The following is a 7,413-nucleotide window of genomic DNA, read 5'->3' as shown; positions in this document are numbered from 1 at the left end:
TTTAACAGACTTCTTAAAGCTTATTTGAATGTCCTTATTTGGGATATAGAGGAAATTTTAAAAAAAAACACACACACATAAATGCAGATTTTTTTGACATTCAAGTGGCATAATCCTGGCACAAATGACGTCAGTCCAGAGAAAAAGAAGTACTGAATCAGTTTTATACTTTTAACACTATATTTGATACATGAGGGCACAGTCAGGTTGGAACTTCACATTCAAAAGAGGAGGATGGATTTAGAGGGGTCACACTGCCTCACAGGTAAATTTTAAAAGACTGGAAAGAAGAAAACAAACCATAATATATAACATAGGGTCATCATTATGTTTCAGATTGCCAAAAAAGATCAAACAACCCTTACATTTTGTATTTAAGAAATAAAGTAAGTCATCTTAGATATGCTACAATCAAAAGTACTCTGTTTCTTAAAAAGCTTTGGTGTAAGGTACTCACTTTCCTTTTTCTAGAAAATCCATGATGAACACTCTTACACAGATATGTAGGGAGTTACTGTGACATAGTGCAGAAAGTTGATATCATCATTCCTTAACCTATACTTACCCTTAAGTACTTGATTCTGTGTACATTGCTTTTGACTGACTTTACCAATCTATCTAATGAGATTAATAATGAAACATAATCCATAGATTTGTCGTGAGATATGAGTGAAATAATTCAGGCAAAGTGTTTAGTACAGTTCTGGAAACATAGTAAAGATTCAACTAGTACAGGATATTAATTCTAGTATTACAAATACTACTGCTATTACCTACAACACTAACAGTAGAAATAGTACTAGTAGTAGTACTCTGGTATTAATATTACATGGTATTAATATTAATATTACATAGGAATTTTAATAGTTTCAGAACTCTTATTTCCCAAACTACATTACAACTTTCTTCATAATAGTGTATATTTATCACTTAAAAAAATTATGATTTCCTGCACAACAGTGGACTTACAGCAGACACCTAGTAAACATTTCTTGATTGACTCATAGATGCGTATTATACCCGGGTAAATGTGAATTCCTTTACACTTCAACTCAACAACTTTAAAAAATGCCTGGTTTCACATTTGATGTCTCCATTTACTCAGCTCTATGTTGCAAACAACTAATTAGGGTTGATAAGGCACTGTTTGCATTGTGGCAAGTGTCTGCCTAATTCATCTACATTGGTCCATACACCAGGAAAACATATGCAAATTAAAGAATATTATTTAGTTAGAGAAAATCAGAGGAATGGACTTGCCTAATTATTACTTATGGAGTTAAAATTCAGCTAACAGAAATGGCTTTATTGAGGCTTTAAATTATACTGAGCTTTGTTTATGTTACAAATACTAAAGAAACAGTATTTTGTCCCCAGGGATATTCACAGGTATAATATTAGCCAAGTAAACATGTCATTAATTGTGGTAATGTGCTCAATGTTTTTCAAAGTAATACAGACCAAAAACATTTCAGTTAAAAATAAATTTGAATTTTGATGTCCATGCTATTTTTAACACAAAAATTATTAACTGAGTAATTTCTGTGAAAAGATTCAGAAGCAATCAATGTATGTTTGCTGAATTTCATTCTTTTACTTTTAATGTCCACATAATACATTTAAAATTAGGTCACAGCAACAACATTCTCTAATCTTAATAAAATATGATAACATGAAGTAATATATTTGATTATATTGAGTTACAAATAGCTTTCATAAGACCATAATGTAAAGTTTTTTGTTTAGGGTTTTCTTGTTGTTGTTTTATTTATTGATTTTTTTGATAGCCAGATGTAACTAGTATAATTAAATCCAGATAAGTGATCCTACACCAGTCAGAATGTCAGTTATCAAGAAAACAAACAACAATAAGTGTTGGTGAGGATGTGGGGGAAAAGGCACACTCACATATTGCTGGTGGGACTGCAAATTGGTACAACCAAACTGAAAAAGCAGTATGGAGATTCCTTAGAAAACTTGAAATGGAATCACCATTTGATCCAGCTACCCCACTCCTCGGCATGTATCCAAAGGACCTAAAATCAGCATGGTATAGTAACCAGCCAAATCAATGTTTATAGCAGCTCAATTCACAATAGCTACTGTGGAACCAACCTAGATGCCCTTCAATAGATGAATGGATAAAGAAACTGTGGTATATATACACAATGAAATGTTATTTAGCATTAAAAAGGAATAAAATCATGGCATTTGCAGATAAATGGATGGAGTTGGAGAATATTATGCTTAGTGAATTAAGCCAATCCCAAAAACCCAAAGGCCAAATCTTCTCTCTGATAAATTCATGCTGATCCAGAATTGGGTTTGGGTGGAGGGGGCATGGGAAAATAGAGAAACTGTGATTGGGCAAAGGGGTAGGAGGGGAGGGGAGGGGCCATGGGGGCAGGAAATATGGTGGAATGAGATAGAAATCATTACCCTAGGTGTATGTGTGACTGCACATATGGTGTAATGCTACATCATGTACAACCAGAGAAATAAAAAGCTGTGCTGCAATTGTGTACAATGAATCAAAATGCATTCTGCTGTCATGTATACCTAATTAGAATAAATGAATAAATAAATTTTAAAATTTTATATTTGAGTGGACCAAGCAATGTTGTAATATAAAATAGTATAAATTGAATAGATGATATAGGTAATAGATGATAGATAGATAGATAGATAGAAAGAATAGTTATTATATTGTTATAAGTAGAAAGACCAGTATCAATTTTTACTTAATTATCATTTGTGATAAATCATTTCCTTTTTTGTTCTAGTCTCCCACTCTACATCCCTTAAATTTTTTAGCCTTCTGAATACATACAAGTATACATTTGAATGATGTTGATTTTATTATGGGTGAAATTTGCCCAGGAAATTTCAAAATCTAGAATTAGATATTGATGTTTTTAAAGGAAAAGGCAAAAAGAAAGAAAGTAGAAAAGAAAGGCAGTTGATAGAGAAATTAGACAGATGTCATAAGCATCAGAGCCTTTTTAGTAAGCTGGGATGGAGGATTTGACTCAGTGTTCTATCTTATTTATTGCCATTCCAATATCTATCCTACCTTTACTCATCTGATTCTGTTTATATCAATAACCCCATTTAAAAATAAAAAAATAAAAAGAACTACTCTTTGCAGTCTGTCTTACATCAATGCAAAGCCGAGCCCTGATCAGTGAGAGGAGATGGGTAAGCAAGGGTAAGGTCCTAGGAAGGACACGGGACAAAAGAAGAGATTCAAGTGATGTGTCCCATTTTTCTCTTGTCCTTATTGTGCTTTCTACCTAAAACAACATAGGAGGGTTTGATGACAGAGACACAGCAGCCATCTTGTCACCACAAAGTGATAAGCACAAAGATGCAAGCTAACTGATGCCTATCAAATATAAAAAAAAGTAAGGCCCTTGTGAAAAGAAACAAACCCAGTAAGAAAGTTACTGGGGAACTATACTCTTCTCCCCACTCCCCAAAAAAGGCAACAGTTCAGATATACTTCTTTGAAAGATGAAGCGAATATAAATTTTATGCTGTCAAAGTCTTGCATGAAATACAATATGATCTGAGATCACAAGAGTCAAAAAGATTTACCCAGAAAGGTCTTTTTTTTTTTTCTGCAACTGAAAAAACTTAATTGTATAGGTCATGGTGTGGTCACATAAAACATAATCCATTTTTTGCTCATTTCAGTGGAAAAGGCCTTATTACAGCATCAAATGGCTCATGGAAATGTTGGAAAGGCTGAAGTAACAAAATTTTATTTGAACCGTAGAAATAGCGTCAGAACTACCTCACAAATTTGAGCCACTCAGATAGCTCCATTTATTCTATGATCAGGGAGCCTGCATACCCAAAACCTCAATTCCACTGTCATGGTCAATAAACTTCTATGGCCAGAAATATGTTTCCACTGCTGCCAACTTCAGAATAAGGTCACTGCTAACATGATCACTGGCAAGATGAATGATCCTTACTGTGTGAGTAGAGGAAGGCACAGATAGAAAAAGAAGAGCTGGACAGGATTGAATGCCAATCCATCTTGTCCACTATGGCTCAGACCAGTTGGAAGAATGAGGCATTCATAGCTCCCAATTTAAGGAGGCACCCACTCAGTTGTACAAATGCCCCTCAGTGAGCACCTCTTGAAATTTTGGAAGACTTTTCTAAGTGTTCGATCGTTTTTATTATTGTTCAACATGGGTTTAAAGGGGGAAATCTTTGATACTTTCATCAGTGTCATTGAAGGAACTCAGACTGTGTGTAGCGTAAGCTACACTTGCATCATGTGACATACCTTATATCTACTTTGCCTGGAATTCCAGCTGCTGCTGTTGTGAATAATATGATCCCAGACTCAAATGGACCTAAAAGCCTCCCTCCTCTGGTATGTGCTGTTCCACTTCTTGCCCCATGACCTTCTCAGAAGCCACAGGAGTCAACAAAACAGGTTTATGAGCAAGGAGCTAATCCCCTACATCTACCAAGTAAGGGAAGGATCGGGTTGAGTATGTCCCCCCACAACCGCTTCTCAAACTCCCTGTGATGGAGGACCAGCTTCTTTCCTGCCAGAATTTTTCCTTTTAAGTTTTCATCCACAAGGGATCAATACTTTCACTTTTGTAAAATCACACACTTAAATGTTCTAGCAATGTCAAATTGCTGTAAGGGATTCTAAAGGCTGACTCTGACTTTCTGGACGTGATCTTATTGTGGATTAGTAACAAATGTTCTGGGGAAAGAGACTGATCTGCAGCCTACAGCACCTTGAGAAGCACTGGTATGGACTTTGGCCCTCATGCAGCAATTCTAGAAGTCATTTTGGACACTTTTCAAGATCATCTTCTGAATCAAACTCTGTCACACCCCCGACCTTAATCATCCATGGTTACGCTGACATATCCTCATTCCGTTTGTCATTCTTCCTGCTCTGTCACTCCTGCTTCCTCTACCCTCCCCCCACCCATAAATGATCTGCTCACCTCATGTCCTGCTCCGTTTAAACCCAAATAAAGATATTAGGATGATGACAGTTACAAGATCAAGAGAAGAGTACGAGGAAGAGTTGGGAAATAGATACAGAAGGATTATGCTTTTTTTTTCATTTGTTATTTCTCATTATTCTGTTTTTACATGAAGCATTACAGGAAAAAATTCTGGTTAGACGCATGTATGTCAGGAACGTGAGAAATCTTATTACAATCTGTAGATCCTGTCGTTGTGCATTAGTAATCCTCTCTATGCTTTAATTTTCTCATTTCTAAAAATGAATTTGGTCTTAGAAAATACTTAATATACATCTTGCAAGATTAAAATAGAATCCAAGTAGTTGCTAAATTGCCCAGCACACATTAGGTATTATTAAATAATTATTATTTCATCTATTGTTACTTTCCTTTTCATTCATTATACTCTAGTTATATTGACTTTCTCCCTGTTCCTTGAGTTCTGTTCTGGTCCTATATATCTGGAAAGTTCTGTGACTTCGAACACTGTACATCCTCCATTAATTCCATGTTAGCTTACACTTATCCTTAAATAAGCAAATTTGTGACCTCATCAAGAAAGCATTTTTAATGCCTTCATCTCAGTACACTGTTATAAATTCTCATTCTTCCCTATACTTTTCTATGACACCTATTGTAATAATTTAATCACATTTTACCCTAATCATCACCCTGTTCTCCATTATTTATATGAACAGAAAGACTTATTACTTCCTCTGCCTACTATAACAGCATATAATAGGCACACACAAATATGGACTATCCATACAGATATTAACATTTTATTTGAGGCTACATAATGCCTAGAACAAAATAACAAGGTGTGCAAGTAAGCCCACTGTGATAGTATTTTGTTGCCATGACAAAATACCTGAGAAAATCAACTTAAAACAGGAAATATTTATTTTGACTCATGGATTCAGAGTTTTCAGTCCACAGTCATCTGGTTCCTTTGTTTCTGGGCCTACGATGAGCAAAATGGCATGGCAGGGAGAGTGTGGCAGAGCCAAGCTGCACAGCTCATGGCAGTCTGAAAATACAGAAGCCAGGGACAAGGACACATCCTCAATGACTACTTCCTCCAACTTGGACCCAATAGCTTCACCAGCTATGAAAAAGCCCAGCAGAATGGATTTGAACAGTTATAATGGGGTGGTGGGGAGAAAAGTTGTTTTCTATGTATTTTCTATGATGTTTTACTCTATAGAGATAATCTTTCCACTTTTCATGTAATGTTTACTTTTGAATAAATAAAAGAATGAACACAAATAGTTCTATCTTTGATGTTCATTTTAACAATTCATTGATGAATAGAGATGATGCATGAAATTTTAAACAGCAATCAGTTTTCCCCTGTGCTTTAAAATTATGTATAAAAATTAAGCAAATTGATTATTTTTCTTGGGATATAAAATATAATAGACTGTTTGTTTACTACATTAATGACAATGAAAATTTGCAAGGCATTAAAATGTATGCTTATAAACAGAATTAATAGCTTGACTAACTTTTGTCTGGCTTATTATCTGTAACACACCACATAGATGTAGAACACCATTCCAGACTTCATTAAAGTTTTAAACAATTATGAAAGAGCAATACCCACCACATGGTTTAAATATTTTATGCAACATCTTTAATCACCTCTTTACAATTTACAGTATAGATTGTAAAATCATTACAGATCTATATTAATAATTTACATGTAACATTATCTCCTTATAAATATATGTTATGAATGCATTTAAATCTTTTGCTTAGAAGGTGAAGAATAGATTTTATTTTATGACTGCTACATACATTATAGTTTTATTGTAAACTTGTGTTTTGTGCCTAGATTTCCAGGCCAGATTATGGCTCCCTTAATAATTTAAGATTGTGATAACTACCCTTTGGATTATACAGATAATTTATGGTATTTGTTAGGACTATTTGCAAGCCCTCCAGTTTTCCCTCCAGATACATGGCAGGGTTCCATTTTCCTGTTACACATAAAGATAAGCATGGTCCTGTGACTTGCTTTGACCAAAGAAACATGCGTGGCATCCATGTGTGACTTCTAAGGAGAAGTTCTATAAGTCCTGTGATTTTAGAAACATGTGTCAAGATCCAAACTGTCAACCTGGCAATTTGAACCTAACCATAGGGCCCAACCACAGGAGTCATGGGGCAGGAGTGAGAAATAAACACTCTTAAGCTCAGACAGAGTGATTTGGACATTGTTAGTACAGCATAGTCCAGACAAGGAAGGGACAAACTTTTCCTCTTAAGGGATAGGTAATAAGTATTTTAGGGTTTGTAGGCCATAAGATCTCTGTTGTAATTACTTAACTCAGCCATTATGATGGGAAAGCAGCTCTGGGGCAGGGAGAGGGTATGGGAGTAAAGGACCAGACCTGAAGGC

Source organism: Urocitellus parryii, chromosome 7 (assembly GCF_045843805.1).
Source record: "Urocitellus parryii isolate mUroPar1 chromosome 7, mUroPar1.hap1, whole genome shotgun sequence".
NCBI classification, from domain to species: Eukaryota; Metazoa; Chordata; class Mammalia; order Rodentia; family Sciuridae; genus Urocitellus; species Urocitellus parryii.
The sequence above is the reverse complement of the archived record's forward strand: the minus strand, read 5'-3'. Positions refer to the sequence as shown.